The sequence below is a fragment of the Narcine bancroftii genome, chromosome 4, assembly GCF_036971445.1.
Source record: "Narcine bancroftii isolate sNarBan1 chromosome 4, sNarBan1.hap1, whole genome shotgun sequence".
In the NCBI taxonomy this organism is placed as follows: Eukaryota; Metazoa; Chordata; class Chondrichthyes; order Torpediniformes; family Narcinidae; genus Narcine; species Narcine bancroftii.
Window position 1 is genome coordinate 299,118,567 of NC_091472.1, and position 19,188 is coordinate 299,137,754.

At 40.1% G+C, this 19,188-nt stretch overlaps 1 long non-coding RNA gene across 2 annotated transcripts in view; it reads left to right on the forward strand.

Moving 5' to 3' along the window:
- The window catches only part of LOC138762151 (uncharacterized), a 73,571-nt gene that overhangs the window by 47,663 nt on the left and 6,720 nt on the right, over positions 1 to 19,188 (forward strand). Inside the window, exons 1-2 of one of the 2 annotated variants that reach the window (XR_011356775.1) lie at positions 17,819 to 17,949; positions 18,530 to 18,629. This is a non-coding gene — a long non-coding RNA (uncharacterized lncRNA). Of the gene's footprint in view, positions 1 to 17,818; positions 17,950 to 18,529; positions 18,630 to 19,188 lie in introns of those variants that run through there. The other variant, XR_011356776.1, reaches the window with a different exon arrangement.

Here is a 19,188-nt window from a genome sequence, read left to right on the forward strand (position 1 = left end):
AATTGAACAGTTACACCTGATATTAGCTCATACTCTCCTGAGGTTCCAAGGAATCAAGGTTTTCTTTATTTGTGATCCAAACATCCATCCTCTCAATGAGAGGGAAATTTTCCTATTGATTCCCAACCTCTATATGTACCACCAATTTATAAAATTTAGACATATAGCATGGTATCAGATCCTTTCTGCCCATGAACTCGTGCCACCCAATTATACCCAATTGACTTACAACCCCCGGCACATTTTTAACAGTGAGGAGAAACAGGAGCCCCCCCCGAAGAAAACCCACACAAATACAGGGAGACTCCTTACAGACAGCATGAGATTTGAACCCCAGTCTTTATTGTTGGTGCTGCAACAGCGTTACACTAACCTATAAGATAATGGTGCCGCTAACACTTGCTCTTTTCAAAGTTGTTGCTGAGGTAAACTGCAATTGTACAATTTTGAACTTTCCTGCAGATTCTGAGCTGCACATTCCATAAATAGTTCTTCCCTTGGCCGAAGCAGTCTTGACTGTGTTTCTCTCCATCATCATATTCACATTGGACTTGCTTTCACTCAAACTTAGTGATTCCTGCCTTGTTCAAGTACACATTTCAATATTGCTGTATCCTTATGTTCCGAGTCTTCTGTTACCTTCACAAATGCCATAGCAATTGATTCTCCATTATAACCGCATTTAAGAATTCTGTACATGTCAGAATGCACCACTTCAACTACAATAAGTACTTTTGCATCTTGCTATGTTTCCCTGTCTTGCATCTTGAGTATATTTTTGTTATCCATAAAATACAGTTAAGGAGGAATCTACAGCTTTTGTAATTTGACTCAATTTTCTTTGCTGGCTCCACAGTCAAATTCTTTGCAAATTCTACAAACACATCACCTTGAGACCCCAAGTCAACTTGAGAGGCAGGAACTCTAAAATTTGCAGCATGGTCAACAATTTCTTCGAGGTCAGCTAAAATAATCTTTGGTGGAAAGTTATGGACAACAATATTCTTCATCCTTTCTTGGGAATGTTTTCCCCACTGTGTATCTTCAAATTTTATTAGTTAATAGTGCAATTTGAATCTCCTTCTTGAGAAGGGCTCTCTCCTTCACTGCATTTTTCAACTGTTAGGACTTCTTTTTAATTTCCCACTCAGAAATATGGCATGCTTAAACCATGTTTGGAGGCTATTGCCAAGATAATTTCAGTTAAGTTGATGATGCTCCAGCATTTCACGGTGATCGGTCATTTGTCTTTGGAAACTCTTCAACTCCAAAGATGACATCTTGGTTAACCTGAACTCATCATGGAGTAAAAGCTTCTCTTCTCTATTAGGCTGGATTGTGTTTGACCAGATATCATGTCACAAATGTCTGGTCATGCAGAATCCAGCTCATGGAAAACTCCTAGCCAGAAAAGACAATTGAAATAAAATCTGCAGGATGTAAACAGGTGCCTATTTCTCTATTGCCCTATTACTCCATTATCTGAGATTAATTTCATCCCTAGGGAATTCATTAAAGTTAATATTCCAAAAGAAAGCAAAATTGACACTGAATAAGTTCAACAAGCAGGAAATAATGATGGACATTGGTTGTGGTATGAAATTTCTGCTGAATTGCTATATCTATTTATGTGTAAAACAATCAGACAGCATTAGGTGCAGTCACAAATGTATCAGGATACTTGGTGCCTGAACTGAGATTTCCTGTCAAATGTAATCTTAGGTGCTGATCTAGATATTTCAGTATAGCTACTTAGTGATTCTTCTTCAACAAAATAACCTGAATAACAGGATTATTTTTTCCACTATTTTAATAATAATTGCTGAAGTTCTGGTAGTTATAAAGATAAAATCCAAGATTTTTGAGAAACCATACCCGCCTCCCATCTAGATACCCTTCCACCTCCAGGCTGCTGAACAATCTGTCCCTAGCCAACCACTAATCCATACTAATCCACTCCCTACTTGTGTGATTGCTCCCCATCCATCTCTCCCCCAATTATTTGCTGCTCAACCACCCCCAGCATCTTTCTATCTTGAGTCTTGCCGTGAACCTTTGCTCTTCTATCAACCTTCCAGTTTGACCTCTGTCTAATCCCTTTATTTATTCTCAATCACAGTCCTCCACCAATGAGCACCCTTTCTGTAGTTCCATAGCATTCCTGATCATGATACCAGCCAAGTGACCCAATCTAATCCTCAAGTCCCAAATCCTCAATTATTGTCTTGACTTCACTTTCCAATTAGGTTGGCCATTCCAAAGGAGGACATGGTCATAGGATACCATGCATACACACACACACACACACACACACACACACACACACACACGTGCACACACACACACACACGTGCACATACATAGATAATAATGTGTTTGTATTTGTTGATTTTGCAATTCTGTCTCAGTATTGAGACAGTATCTATGTGTGTGTGTGTGTGTGTGTGTGTGTGTGTGTGTGTGTGTATACATACATACTCACACACATATCTACGGTAACCCATGACCTTTGGACTGTCCCAGATTGAGCCTTTGTTACACCTTTCCACTTCAGAGGATTTGAAGGAAGCACATTTTACAATGTAAGGCCTATTCAGAATTGTACTTCTTTATTCTTGTGCATTACTGAATTTTGCAGTAGTGTGGAAGCATCGTTTATATCTTAATACTTTTGCTGTTAGAATTAGAATACAGCTCATAATTATAAAATGGCTGACTCACATAATGTGCCATAAAATGCCTGAACTCATTTTGCAAACTCTGCAGAAAACAGGTTGTAGACCTTGCCAAGACAGAGATAAGAAATGGCTTGTGATAAACATAATTAAAATTGAAATAAACCGGCATAAACATCATTAAAATTGTATCCTTAAAGGTAATGTTGATTATTCACCAGACAAAAACACATACCATTCTTTTGTATAAGATAAACACCAGAAAACAGAGCTGAGATCATTTTTTTAAATGATAAAATAATGTAATACAAAGGTGGAGGTCACTTCTACCCCTTTTTCCTTAAGGCTGTTTGGTGTATCTAGTGAGGCTCACCTTCAAGCTTTACTGCATCAATGGGACTGGGAATGGCCCTTTCCAGCGAGTTCCCAATTTCTTCTGATCCCAATTCTTTACCAGAAGTAATTTTCATGTTTGACATTAGGATATTCACCACTGTTGGATCACCCTCCTTTAGGTGTGCTTGTTGAACCTGTGAATGTATCTCTCAAAAAAAGGTTTATGGGTTAGATTACTTAAATATTTGCTTATGTCATCTCCTAATGATAATAAATCCATCCCTTGTGGCAGTGCGAGCTTTGCACCCTAAGATGTCCGTATTGGTTGTCTGTGGACCATCTCTGCAGCAGATAGATCCAACTTAGCCTGCAGTGTCACCCACATTTTAAATAATGTTAGGGGTAGCACTTTTTAGCCATTCTTAGTCCTGTTGCCTCAGTCAATTTCACCAGCTTAATGCTTTTTTTAATGTTTCATTTGCACATTGCACAATTCCTGCTACCTGGGGTTAATGGGAGCAGTGGAACCACAGTAATCCCCAATTCCTTATACAATTCTTCATTTATCTTGGCTACGAAGTGAGAATCATTATTTGAACTCATTGCCTCAGGCAGACCATAGCAGGGAATTATTTCTCTGAACAAATTTTTAAACTAACAGTCAAAGCAGTATTGTCTTTAAATTTAAAAAAAAACTGGCTACAATTATAAACACTAAAAATGGCCTCCTGGCAAGATCCTACTCCTGACACCATGCATACCTGTTGGGTTGGCATGATGTCCCTTTACCTAAAATTGGGATGTCACCATGTCTGCACTGAGGTGTTTACAGCAAGATATTTATCATTCTCTCTTTGCCAATGTGGGTTTCACTGTGTAGACAACAGACTCGCCAAGGCAAATAGCGCCTTTGGAAGACTACACAAAAGAGTCTGGAAAAACAACCAACTGAAAAACCTCACAAAGATAAGCGTATACAGAGCCGTTGTCATACCCACACTCCTGTTCGGCTCCGAATCATGGGTCCTCTACCGGCACCACCTACGGCTCCTAGAACGCTTCCACCAGCGTTGTCTCCGCTCCATCCTCAACATCCATTGGAGCGCTTTCATCCCTAACGTCGAAGTACTCGAGATGGCAGAGGTCGACAGCATCGAGTCCACGCTGCTGAAGATCCAGCTGCGCTGGATGGGTCACGTCTCCAGAATGGAGGACCATCGCCTTCCCAAGATCGTGTTATATGGCGAGCTCTCCACTGGCCACCGTGACAGAGGTGCACCAAAGAAAAGGTACAAGGACTGCCTAAAGAAATCTCTTGGTGCCTGCCACATTGACCACCGCCAGTGGGCTGATATCGCCTCAAACCGTGCATCTTGGCGCCTCACAGTTTGGCGGGCAGCAACCTCCTTTGAAGAAGACCGCAGAGCCTACCTCACTGACAAAAGGCAAAGGAGGAAAAACCCAACACCCAACCCCAACCCACCAATTTTCCCCTGCAACCGCTGCAATCGTGTCTGCCTGTCCCGCATCGGACTTGTCACCCACAAACGAGCCTGCAGCTGACGTGGACTTTTTACCCCCTCCATAAATCTTCGTCCGCGAAGCCAAGCCAAAGAATCAAGTACTGTATACATGTTTGGCCAGTCGGCATAATCTTATAACTGAGTATTTGTCTGCAAAACTTGCTGTTTGCATTTTTTTTTTGATTATTGTCTCTCTTGCTGAATTTGCTGAATTTCAATGCATTCAGAAATTGTAACACTAAACTGGCAAAATTGACTGAGGCAACAGGGCTGAGATTGGCTAAAAAGTGCTACCCCAGCATTATTTAAAATGAGGGTGAGACTGCAAGTTAATTTTCAATTTAACCACTTATTGATTGCATTACTTTTTTTAAAATATTTTAATTTTCATAGACTTGAAAAATTCAAACAAATCGTATAATTTTTTTAACATTCATGTAACATACAAAGCCTGTATTTATCCCCCTTCCACCTCCCCAGCCCCCCACCTTCATACAACTGAAAGTGCAGTCAATTAAATTACGATGATACTATTAAATTAAATTAAATTGAAAAGAAAGTTTAAAAAAAAGTTCAAAATGAAACTGAAAGAAAAAGGTCGCCTGCGTCATGTCTCACTTCTTTGATCACATTCATTTCCCTTCCGGAACAGATTGCTACAGTACCCCTATTTCGAAGGTGGTTGTGGTGGGGGGGCGGGGGGGGGGGGGGGAAACTACCATAAATATTCATGTATAATGTGAAAAATTTTGTACCAAAATTCAAGCTCAAAGTAGGGGGGGCGGTCGCATTATTCAGGAGGTTATTATTTTAACAAATTTTTCTGCCAGGTTTAATGATTATCAGCAGCTGCCGACATTGATGGCAGCGCAACTGGAGGGGGGCGAGAGACGGCACCGCGACTGGGGGGGCGAGAGACGGCACAGCGACTGGGGGGTCGAGAGACGGCACAGCGACTCAGGCGGGGGAGGGGGAGAAACAGCAGTGCGAATCGGGTGGGCGAGGGGTAAGAGAGATGCCAGCGCAACTCGGACGGGCGAGGGGGGAGACAGAGACACCAGTGCGAATCGGGTGGGCGAGGGGAGGGGGGTCGTATTATACACTGGGGTAAATTTTTCTCCCCTTTTCCTCTCAAAAATGGGGGAGTCACATTAAACATGAAACGCATTATACACGAATATTTACGGTAATTATCTGTGTGCCAATAAATTTGAAGTAAGGTTGCCACACTTTAATGTGTTATGTTTCTTCATTGGATTGTATTAATTTTCTCCAGGGAATGCAACTCTGCATTTCCATATTCCATCATATGATATTTATTTGGGAGTTGGACTTCCATGTGACAACAATACACTTCTAAGCTACTGCCAAAGTGACCTTCATGAATAACATTTGGTATTTGGAGAGTCTAAAACTCACGCCCCCAATATCTCCCAGAAGGTACACTTCTGGATCCCGTGGAAAATATACTTCTGTATTTTTTTTTAGAATGTCCCCCAGGTCTTCCCAGAAAGATTTTACCTTGCATTACCTTTGACGGTTTGCAGGAACACTAGGTTAACTTATGATTAAACTTAAAGAGCCCTCAGCTTAAGGAGAATTGGAGAATTTAGGTCATCATGATACACATTCAATGATTATCAAGCATCATTCTCAGTTCCTCAGGATGCCTCTGTGTCTCTTACATCTCTGAGTGCTCCTACTGACAGTGATACAGTGATTTGGTTAGTTGCTGTACATAATTTGTCGCTTAACGCATGTAAATCTAAAGTAACGTCACATCAGTCTTAGGATTTTAACCCTGTATGGCCGTGCGGGGTTTCAAATAAAGCCAACGGCAATATCTTTATCTAATTCAAACCAGTTTCTTCTGACAACTTAGCCAACTTATTCTTTAAGGTCCAAGGTATATCAACAATAACAAGACAATATTTATAGTTATGTACTTAATTTTATAAAATCAACCTATATACACTCAAATAGTAGGCATTCATGTCCTTCCCTGAGGGACAAATTTCTTTACCAGAATTATTTTGCTGACAGATGATACATTTCTGTGTCTTTCTTTGTGTCTATTTTCTCTGATTAGTGATGTGCCTCTCCTATCAGTCAAATATATTATTGCATGTATATAATGAAGCAGCACAGGTTAAAAAATATTGCATTAGATACAGAAATTGTTCAGGAGGGGTGGTTCATGATTCGGTTTCTAGATTTCTGTCACACTCCCTGCTATTTAATTTACAGATCTTAATGAAATTAGCAGGGCAAGGGCATCCCCCTGAAGTTATATGTTTTGCTTCATCCCCATATCAGACAAGATCATTCTATTCTCAAGCAGTTTATTGCTTTCTGAATAAACAGTGAAGGGACTGTTGATAACAATAGCATTTGCAGTAGCATCTGGGTAAGCATTCCCAAAGGCTACATGGGCAGAAATATTCCTTTCCCCAACATGTAGGCTCTAATAAGGGCAAACAATTCAAATTGCTGGGAAAACTGTATTTTCTATACACAGTGTAGACTTGTACATTCAACAAAGGCTGGCCAGTTAATAAACGAAGTTGTAGTTCGTCAATGGGACTGTCTATTAAATCTTGTTGTGCCAGAAGTTAAAAGATAGTTTTGCTGCAAACAATCTTCAAGTTCATCTGGAGGTGATATTAAAAAGGTTGTCGAGTTAACAGTAATAGAGTCATGGAAGGCCAGATGTTCACTAAGGGAAAAGTTCATAGTGGCTCAAAAGTGAAATGTCAGGAGAGATGCTACTGAATGCTGGATGTACTTCGCTCTGGGTTTCAAAGGTGCCTCAGCTCTCTCTCTCTCTCTATTAATCAGCCAGAAGGCCGTCACTGCTCTTCTAAGTGGTTCTTTGTTGTAAACAATGTTGCAGTTTTTTTCTGTAAGTATTCTGATGTCTGATCTGCGGCATGGGTCTGGTGTGCTTCCCAAATTCATGTGCAGTGTCTTTGGGGAGGGGCTTAACTTTAGATTTCAACACCATTTTTAAATTGTTATTATTGTCCACACTGGCGTAGTTGGCAAGGATCTCGCAGAAACTATTGGTATGGATGGAATAAGTGGTAACAATGAGACCAGGACTTCAGATGGAGTTGACAGAGCACCTCCGGGACCCTTGAGCCCAGATTCCATAACCTACTCCCAGGAACACTGTGGTCCCTCATTCAAGGTTTATTTGGTTCCCTGCTGAAATCCATAAAAGAACCAAAAGAAATAAAGTATACAGGTCAGTGGAGAAGTAAGATTTATCATGCAAAATAAGGTTATACTGTTTTCCTGAGGTTAAATTTAATTTGGTCAGTTGGCCAGAGAAGCCCAGATAAAAGGTTTTAATTTGTGAAACAGGCAGGAGACAAGAGGTGGGATAGCAAATGGATAAAGCAGATGGGACTTCCCTGCTATAGCAAATGTGTTCTTTGTATCCAAAGTATGGTAATGATTGAGGGAAGAAATTTAAATTGGACAGCAAGTTGCGCAACTCAGTTTTAAAAAATGGGGAAAGAATTGAGCAGAAGTCCAGAAAAGGGCTGGCCATGTAAATTTATGATAGAGTTAAAAAGGTAATGATACATCAGAAAAGGGGTTGGTCCCGTCCAGAAGTGACTGACTTAACTCTTTGTTCTGCTAATCTGTTCATGTATTCTAAAACCACGTTAAGACCAGTGCTTCTAGCATTTTCAAAACAGCACTGAGCCAACGTTAAATGTTCTACTTGAAACTTTTCAAAGATAAAACATGTTATGGACTGAATGAAAAAAATAATTAGCAGATCTTTAAATACATGCAGAATTTTTTTAAAGTATTGTTACGAGCCCAGAGGACTCCAAAACCCAGCAGCAATAGAAATTCACCAAGACAATAGTTACTTAAACAAAAGTTGCTTTTAATTTTGTTTAAACATAATAACAAGATCAAAATTTAACTTATTACTATTAACTTAACTTAGCCTAACTTGATCCCCTTGTAATTCTAAGTGCACATGTATGTAATGTGTATATATTCAGGAAAGTTCTCTGATTCACAGTCCACTCTCACTTCTCACTCCTCCACGTTCACCCGTATCAGGCAATTCTTATACTGTGCACAAAACTTAACATTTATGAATCTTCACCAGGTTTTGGTGTTTAAAGTTAAATGGTTACCACTCACGAAGGTTCTGTTGGTTTCAGAGAGATATTTGTTGCTCGTTGGACACACACAAACTGATTTCCTCCAATCAGTCACTTCAGTGTCTTGCCAAAGAAACTTTCCCCATCATGGGTTTTCCAAATGATAACCTCTTCTTCCAGGTCACCAGAGTTCCTCTTGTTTCCCTTATTTCAGAAGAAACACTCTAGCCAGCCATTTCCTCTTGTAAGGACTACAAGGGTTTTCAACAGGCTGAACTCAGAACTCACAACCCTTCTTCAAAATGGGGTTTTCAACAAGCCTGCCAGCTTGCCATGTTGCAGTCTCATCTGCTGCTGCACAATTGACTTCTCTCTCAGAGAAGAATCCTATTTGTTTTTTCCTCTCTCTGCTTGTAAAAAACAAAAACCTCTCCCCAGGCTCCCAACCCAATCTTTGAAAGATCTTATCTGTACTTCTGAGCCTGGACTTTATTGCCCATATTCAATAGATCAGCATCTTCATTGCTTCTGCAAAGCCAACTGAGCCTCAACATCTAGTTTCATTTTAAATGCGATGCTTTTTATGAACTGTTACTCTGTGAAGTATAACTTACACTAAACACCCACAATCTATCTTTTTAAAGACATATTTATCCATAACCATACTAATGTAACCTATAACAGTATTATAAAATGAATTGATTTATCAAGTGCCCTTTTTTATTCACTTCTGAAGCTTTCATACATTAATTCAACATATTAGAAGGGAAACACCATTGCCTAATTATCATTCTTTCACTTGTGCAACCTTTTCTTTTCCCTTTAATATAGTAGACATTTATTGCTTCCAGAATATTTACTGCTTTGGAACTCTTTTTCAAAAATAAACAATATGAGGGAAAAAAAAATGGAACAGAAACAAAGGGAGTAACTTAAGGGATATAGAATTATGCGATTACAGGACCAGATAAGTGTAGGAAAAAGATGCAGCAAACAAATACAAAACTGAGAAGTCCTGCAGGCTAATGTGAGAGGGAAGAAATCAGGCACTAAATGATTAACAAACAGAAGGTGAAAGAAGAAAACCCCGGGGACCCGATGTCAGGCATGACAACCCTATTCTTGCAAAATGATGAGAATGAGGAATCAAAAGATTCCGTGTGGGCAAAGCCATCCCCATATGTACCCTAGAAGTCACAGTTACCAGTCCTGTGTCTCACTAGATAATGATAAAAAGGTTTCAGACTTAGGTCTGATGGAGAATTGTTGCTCATTTTGGAAAAAAGAAACATGAAAATAAAGTTAGCCTCCCACCTTCAATCACTTTTGTTTGTGTAATGAGACTGTGGCAGAGCTGGAGGCTGTTACTCGAGAGCTGGTGGAATTGAAACTTTTCGGACATCAAACCCGATATGTGGTGGATTATCAGTTAGCTTCCCAGGGTGATGTATGCCATTGTCAGAGATAAGTACATCACCAAGATCACAGATGAATCCTTTAATATCTCTAGGCAGTACTGGATCTCTATGATCAGTTAGACACTTTTAGATAGGGTCCCACAGGACAGGCTAAAGTGGATATTCGGAGGTCATATATCTTACATGTAATGGTGATACTAACTGCAGTATTGGTTGCCTTCTGCGTTGCTGTTACCCGCTTGGAGGTTTGCTGTACAACCATGTTGGCATAGGTATTGTCCTCTCTCTCACTGTAATTTATCAAGTGATAAAAAGGAGGAAATGTGGAAGTATAGTTTATATCTCAATGCTTAAAGCTTTTGCTGTTAGAATTAGAAGGCAGTTTATAATTATAAAATGCTGAATTATGTGCCATAAAATGCCTGAACTCATTTTGTAAATTCTGCAGAAAACAGGTTGTAGACTTTGCTAAGATAAGAGATAACCAATGGCTTGCATAAACATAATTAAAATTGAAATAAACAGGGTTAGCATCGGGGGAGGCATTCACGGGCATGCCCCCCCCCTGAAGTAAGATGCTGTTTCCCCCCCATTGCTTGCCGTCAGACCCATCCCCACCCTCTCTGGCGTCACTAGCGTGTGACAAGCATCACTAACGTCTAGCTTGATGTATACTAATGACTCTCCACCCGCACCCCCCCCCCCGATCATGTCACTAGCCTGCATCAAGCAGCACTTGTGTCTAGTGATGCTTGACGCAATAAAAACTGTGCACTCATCACCTACATCAGAGGGGTGGATGATATTAACAGCACCCTCCCCTCCATTGAGCATGTTTATGAGCGTTGCACTGTGCCCCCCTCTAACACACTAATGCCCCCCTCTAACATTTATACTGGCACCGACCCTGGAAATAAATCTGGCATAAACATCGTTAAAATTGTATCCTTCAAGGTAATGTTGATTATTCACCAGACAAAAACACATGCCATTTTTTGTGTAAGATAAACACCAGAAAATGAGCTGAAAATATGCTTCTTTTAAATGATAAAATGATGGTGGACATCATTTCTACCCCTTACTCATTTGTAATTGTATAAATATAGAATGAAATCTCTGTATCTTTGGAGTGAGAGCTAAAGGCTTCAGGCAGGTGTCAGAAATTGACCTCTTCTGATTAGCCTTACTTGCTCTCCATATACGAATTGTCTACGACTGACATAGAGATCTTTAGTATGCTTTACTGTGATATTTCGCTCTGTGTGTGTGTAATCGTTGTTAGTCATTAGTATATTTTTTAACTAATTTGAGGAGGAAGGATTTAATTTCTGACCCATAAACAGCTTGGGTCAGGAACCCCTGTATTTTCTCTCCATCTCAATGAATAATATCAACATTCAACACCTTTTCAGTCACACTCACAGAAATAGCACAAAGCTCCATTGAGGAAGGGGGCTATGCAAATGCAATGGATGAAGCAGATCAAATGCGTGCCATATTATTTTGCTTTTGAATTGTTTATGAATTGACTATATTAATATATTTTTCCAAACCAGTTTTGCCATGAATAGGGAACATGTCCTTAGTGACTTTTTGTTTATATCACGTAAAAGTAAAGCTTCATCTAATCTTTGACTCAAATTCAAGAAAAAAAGTTTTTTAAAATAAAAGCTTAGCCAAATTACGGCTAATTTGAGAAGAAAACTGCTATCCTGGAACAATTTTGAAAAGCAATCAGGAATAACTGGAGGACTAATTGCTCTATTTTGCAATATAATAGAAGTAGATTTTGCATTATGAAATTTGCAGAGCTCTGTCATACGGAATAAAAGTAGACTAACATGTTTATAGTGTCTTGTTTTAGCTACCTTGTCATCTACCCAGTATGCCACGCTGAATGTAGTTGGCATTGGATTATTACCACAGAGAGCCTGAATGAGGTCCACAGCCTGCTGATGAAAGCTTTATTGTGTTTCAATTATTTCCAATGTCTGAAACACCTGCTTCCAAATTAGTAATACAGTCATGCAGAAATTCAGCCCACTTTCTATTCTGGCAACGTGAACCATTTCAGAAATGTATATAGACATGGAATAAATATTTAGCATGTTACGGAGCAACAATTACATTCTTAAAATGAAACTGTAAAACCTGAAGAGCAAAGCCTAAATGGTTTGTGCTTAAAATTGAAGCTGTGTCAAAGTAACTCTCCAACTAATTGATTATGCTTTTCAAACTAATCTGTAATACTGTGGCTTCTGCTTTTCATCATTCAAATGATGATGTATCATACCAATTGGGAAATGTGACAATAATGGGAATTTCTGAGGGCACTTTTAACTCATTGAAAATTGGATGGTTAATCAGCTAAAATTATCCAGGTTTCTAACCTACCCTGGATTGATAGTTTTGTTTTTTATTCATTCCTCAAGGCCACCTGGCCAAAGTCAGCCAAATGGTATAAGCTATGTGTGCCAGGATCTAATTTCCTGTACATCAATGTGTAATTTTAATTCAATGTCCTGAGAAGAAAACAACAGTGAATTCCAAACAAGAAAGTGAACAGTAGAGAGATGAATCCTAAAAGACATAAGATTTGTTTCTTTTAGTGTTCCACAGGAATTGGAAGGAAAACGAACAACTATCTTTCATAAATTCCTTGTTCCTTCTTGATCATTGATATAGAATGATCATAACACCCAAAACCAAATTATCCATTGTAAATTGCTCCTGGTATGGATGGATTGTAGAGTACTGATGGGAATGAGAAAACATGGAAAACCAATGAGGGAATGGGATTGCTCGGTGAGCCAGCATGGAATCGATGAGACTGTGGCCTCCTACTGTATCACATGGAAATATGTATAGTATAATACAGCTTAAGAAGGAAAGAAACATTGTGAGATTGCATGTTTTAGGGAAGGAATTCCACACACTAGGGCCTTGGTGAGTGAAAGCACACCAACAGAGGTGGACAATTATGTCAAGAGGCCAGAAATGGAAGAAGTCAGATATCTCAGAGCACAGGGCTGAGGATGTTTTGGAGATATGTTTGGTGAATTCACAGAACAATTTGAAATTGATCTATAGAAATTAAAAATTGAAGTATTGCTTAAACAGGAGCTAATATTTGACAGTGAGCGTAATGGTGGTAATTGAATAGTGTGAGATAGGCTAAGGATGGCAGAAACTAGGATAATGGGGTGCAGAAAATGGAAGGCCAATAATTGAATAGATACAGTAATGTAAGAGGCAAGGATATTATGATGAGGCTTTAAGTTGGGTTAGGCAGAGATGGAAATATATGGCCAAGGTGATTCTGTGGATATATAGTCACAAGTTAATCATCGGGACAAATACATCACCAAAGATGTGAACAATCTGATTCAGCCTCAACCCATTGCCAGGAAGAGGATCACATGTGGTAGCTCGGTACTGAGCATATGGAAGAATAGATCCTACCAATATTTTGTTCGGCATGGTTAGCCAGCAACCTGGGTTCAAATCCGATGCTGACAATATGGAGTTGTACTATTATGAGCTCCCATTTAATTTAGTGTGAGTATCACTTTAAGATCTAGCACAGGCTGCAAACATTCACAGCTGTGGAGAGACTGGGTGAACCCAAATTATCTATTTTGTAGATGAGAAAGAACATTGGTTGTTTTTTTTTACAGGGACACAGGTGGTGAGAGAGTTATGTGTGTGGAACACTGAAGAAACAGTACTTTATGACCAGCAGCCATCTCATCGAACACTGAGCAGGAATGACTCTGTGTGATAATGGACAATTCTGCTGATTCTCCCTGTCAGGGGAATTAGTGAACCCCACCATGACCAAATGAAAGGGCAGTTTGATTGACCCATACCCAGGATTTGGAAGCATTGTGGAAGTCACACATTTCATTTACCCTATGCAAAGAAAAGCGGAATTGTGACAACCATTCATATGAAAGGATGTTTCTGTGGAAGAAACTCGACGAGGATTCGTGAATTTTCGGCATTCCGGTCATTCAGTTTCTCCCATCTCCTTCTTGATTATTTCTCTGCATCAGTTTAAAAGTCTGAGTTTTGAAAATGGATTTTTAAGACTGAACTTTGGAATGACTTTCCAGAATTGTGCCTAAACTGTAATGGATTGAGTATCTCTGTCTGTCTGTCTGTCTGTCTCTCTCACTCACTCACTCACTCACACACACACACACACACACAACACACACACACACACACACACACACACATTTGCACATAGTTGGTTTTGATTTGACTAATGTATAATATTAGTTACTAGTAAATAAAGTATTTTAAAAGAAAAATATAACATGCCTTGGTGAATTTCCATCACTGTTAGTCTGCAACGTCTTCATTGTTGCCTCAGGCCTGGGCAAAGGAGGTTTTAGGTGGAGTGCAGTGTGCGCAGTACTGGCCCCACCCTTTACACCCATGGTTCGTGTGCCGTGGCCAAGCAAGCTTATACCGGAGTGACCTTCTCCTATGCAGGTTGCTTAACCAGGCTGAAGAGGCCTGCCTCCCCTTTTAGGTCGAACCATTTCTGGAGATCTATGTCAGCTGTCCCCAGTTATGGAGTGGTGCGCCCTGGAATCGGCCTGCATGTGTTTACTCCTGCCGCGGCCGAGTAAAGGGGATGCACGGATGGCAGTCTCTTCAATCTGAGGCGCCTGCAAGCTCACACCAAGACACAAGAACAACTTGTCCGTGAACTACTCTTTGCAGACGATGCCGCTTTAGTTGCCCATTCAGAGTCAGCTCTCCAGCGCATGACGTCCTGTTTTGCGGAAACTGCCAAAATGTTTGGCCTGGAAGTCAGCCTGAAGAAAACTGAGGTCCTCCATCAGCCAGCTCCCCACCATGACCACCAGCCCCCCTACATCGAGCACACAGAACTCAAAACGGTCAACCAGTTTACCTACCTCGGCTGCACCATTTCATCTGATGCAAGGATCGACAAAGAGATACACAACAGACTCGCCAAGGCAAATAGCGCCTTTGGAAGACTACACAAGAGTCTGGAAAAACAACCACCTGAAGAAACACACAAAGATCAGAGTGTACAGAGCCGTTGTCATACCCACGCTCCTTTTCAGCTCTGAATCATGGGTCCTCTACCGGCATCACCTACGGCTCCTAGAACGCTTCCATCAGCACTCTCTCCGCTCCATCCTCAACATTCATTGGAATGACTTCATCACCAACATCGAAGTACTCGAGCTGGCAGAGTCCACAAGCATCAAATCCATGCTGCTGAAGACCCAACTGCGCTGGGTGGGTCACGTCTCCAGAATAGAGGACCATCGCCTTCCCAAGATCGTGTTCTATGGCGAGCTCTCCACTGGCCATCGAGACAGAGGGGCACCAAAGAAGAGGTACAAGGACTGCTTAAAAAAATCTCTTGGTGCCTGCCACATTGACCACCGCCAGTGGGCTGATATCGCCTCCAACTGTGCATCTTGACGCCTCACAGTTCGGCGGGCAGCAACCTCCTTTGAAGAAGACCGCAGAGCCCACCTCACTGACAAAAGACAAAGGAGGAAAAACCCAACACCCAACCCCAACCAACCAATTTTCCCTTGCAACCGCTGCAACCATGCCTGCCTGTCCCGCATCGGACTTGTCAGTCACCAACGAGCCTGCAGCAGATGTGGACATGCCCCTCCATAAATCTTCGTCCGCGAAGCCAAACCAAAGAAGAAGAGTCTGTGACGTAACAGTACGTTCACAGCTGTCTGCGTGGGTTTCCTCCAGGTGCTCCAGTTTCCTCCCAACCTTCAAAACAAATGGGAGTTGTTGGTTAAATGGAGTATTTGGCCAACATGGGCTGGAAGGACCTGTTACCATGCTGTATGCTTAAATTTAAAATTTAAAAAAATTTAAATTAGTGGCAAATTCCAAATACACATTGCTGCATAGTCATCGAAACCTGTAAAATAAGGCTGTTCATCTTTAGTTTGTTATATTTTTAAGAAATTAGCTTTAAAATTGTGATCTTTAAACTTAAATACAAACCATGGATTGGTAACACATGTTAATTTCAAGGTACCCTTGTTCACAGCAATCCTTTATTGGTTGGGGTGGCATTGGGAGCAAAATTTTTAATTAGTGGAGATGGGATGGGACTCTATAAATGGAGAGTACCAAAAGAATGGAGTTGAATAAAGATCTGAAATTAAAAAAGCCGTGGGGAGTCAAGATCTGCATTGGGACAAGCAAAGGAAAAGGAGATTTGAAACATTTAATTTGTGTGAACAAGGTATACATGAACTAGCAGATAATGAAACCTTGTTGCCTGGACCAACGTGTTTCAAATATTAATGAAAGCAATGTTTGTCAGAAAGAAATGTAATTTCTACTTACTATCAGGTGTCAAAAATCAAGCTATGCTGATATTGAAGCCAGCAGTGAGAAGCCATTACCTTTTTCCCCCCACCAAGATCATAATGAAAGTTGTTAATGTATTTGCTTGAGTACACCAAACAAAATAGGTTTGCGTCAAAGAGTTTCTACAAGATAAATACCTGCTTTCATTAAAAGGCAGAGTACATTCTGTGACATGTATCATTTCATCAGGGAAAAAAAATATAGGCTGGATTCCAAAGTGAAAGAACACAAAGTTTTTACCAAAGGAGCTTTATATTTCAACAAATTAAAAATGAGGGTCTCTGTATAAGAGGGTAGATAATTTATTCTGAATTGATTCTAGTATAGCAATGGCTACTCTGCTTAACTCCACAACCAAATGGGTTGAGTTCAGTGAGCAAAACTGGCTTATTGAGGTCTGCCTGGCTGTTCTTATACTCCCAGCACAGACCTGGCTGAGAACCGCGCTGTGGTCCAGACGTCATCAGGGCGTCACATGGGCCGCAGAGCGCGGGCATCTAAGCCTGGTGCCGAGGTCGGGAAGAAGCCCCTGATGGTGCCATTTTGGCCGGCTGCCCTGCCGTGTGCATGACATGCGGGGCCAGTTCGCCTGCCTAATGGCATGCCACCACACTAGTTCCTTTATGCAAGTAGCATTCTGTTTAGTTTATTGCTTCATTATTATTTTGTTTGAAAAAATCTGGAAAAGGAGCTTCACTTGAGTCAAATACTTACATTATTTAAAAAAAATCTCCAAATATAGAAAAATAATAATTAGAAATGATACACGTGGAGGTTTTGATCATGAGATTTGAACGTGTCCGGAAACTGACATTAAACAAAGGAAAAGAAAATGAGAAAATCTTCAAGCTAATTATATCTTGAGTGAACATTCCAAGATAAATTCAAAAGGAGGAAGAACCGGCAGTTATGCAATACTATTTATGCCATCAGGCTATTCCCAAAGTATAAATTAAGTATTTATGAAGTAGGAAATTCTTTGAACACATCATGTGAAGAGATACATTAGAACATTTAGTTACAACTGGAAAGCTGGAAGGAAAAAGAAGCAGAGGCAGACGGAGAATTAAAATGATAAATGGATTAACATCACTGTTAGAAATAGGGGAGGCAATAACTACTACAATCGGGGGTCTGAGACCGTGATGGATGGAGAGACGTGATCACCACGCCGAACGGCAGGGAATCTGAATGAACGAAAGTAGGATCAATCCTACTGCTGCATCACTGACAGAATGTGATATAGCTGCTAAATCTATAATATTATGCTTAGAATATTGAATATAGATCATTGTTTCAGAATTCTAAAGCTGTTACAACAGGAGGTTATAGGATAGTAATGGTTCCTTCTTTTAAACCCTATCTAAGCCTTCCTCATAGCAATCACCATTTTAAATATCTAATACTGACGACATCGTATAAGTAAATATAAACTTTTAGAGAGACATAACCTATTGAGAGGGGAAGAACTGTAAGTATTAAGATATTTGAAGATATCCCAATCAAAATAAAATCATTGGAATAATTTTATTGTGATTATTTGTGGCCTCTCACTTATGATACGGAGGCAGCATATACTTTAGAATATCCCATTTGAGCAAATGTTGATACCCGCAGATTAATTTAAGTCAGACACAGAATGAGGCCTTTCAACACCAAGGCCAAATATTATTGTTTCTCCTCAAATTAAAGATGAGCTATTTTCTTAAACTAATGCAACTATGCTGTTGACATTTAAATATTTTGATCTGGCAAAGAAAGAATGGTGACTGGAAGGGAGATTATGGAATTGGTGGTATTTCCATTTCCTTGTATGTGGTTGTGGGAGGATTGATTACCGGTGACCCCATCACAAGGACTGACAAGATACTTGACATATCTCATTAGGTGCATCTGTGATCTTGAATAACTTCTGTTTTCTCTTTTGTAACAGATAAGATGGACTCGCCTCAGACACAAAGGCTTTGTTTCTCTTGCATATTACAAGTCACTATGTGCACAAGGCCTAAGGAAACTGAAATTAACTTCTTTTTATCATTGCCTCTCCACAGAATGTTGCTGGAATGACATGTGATGCATTCATTCAGAGCAGAGGGATGGTGAAGATCGACTCTTTCCTTGGTCCAAAGAAAATAAAGCTCATCGGACCGGGTATCAGAGACAAGTGATTATTGGATAGAAGAATTCTTTGACAGTAATAGAGATTGTGTGTTTTAATGCTGCTATAAAAGAACCCAAGAGTCTTGCTGCTGTGCATTTTGTAGATAGAACACTCGCACAGTAAAGTGTGATTGGTCTGAATCCTCTCTTTCAAAGTCACTAAAATATCTTGCACTGGAATGTAAACCTGCAAATCTATCATGAAATTATGCCTGCACAACCTGATGCAAAACCAACAGGACAATGAATTACAATTGGAAGAAACTGCTATGGAGTCCGAGTTTATTTAGCAGAGTTAAATTAAATAGGTTTAATTATTTGTAATTGTCTTGTAAAATAGAAACAGAAAATGGATTTTGTTATTTTTCTGATGGGCAAGTGGCTTCAGTGGCTCTCAAAACCATCCTGGAAGTAGGGATGTATGCCTAGCCAATCGGCTGGCCACCTGCTTGCAGAAAGATTGCGTCAGGGCCATAATCAAGCCAACAACTGCGTTTGAGAACATGTGACATGACTCACTAGTGGAGAGAAAATACTAAAGATTGCAAGA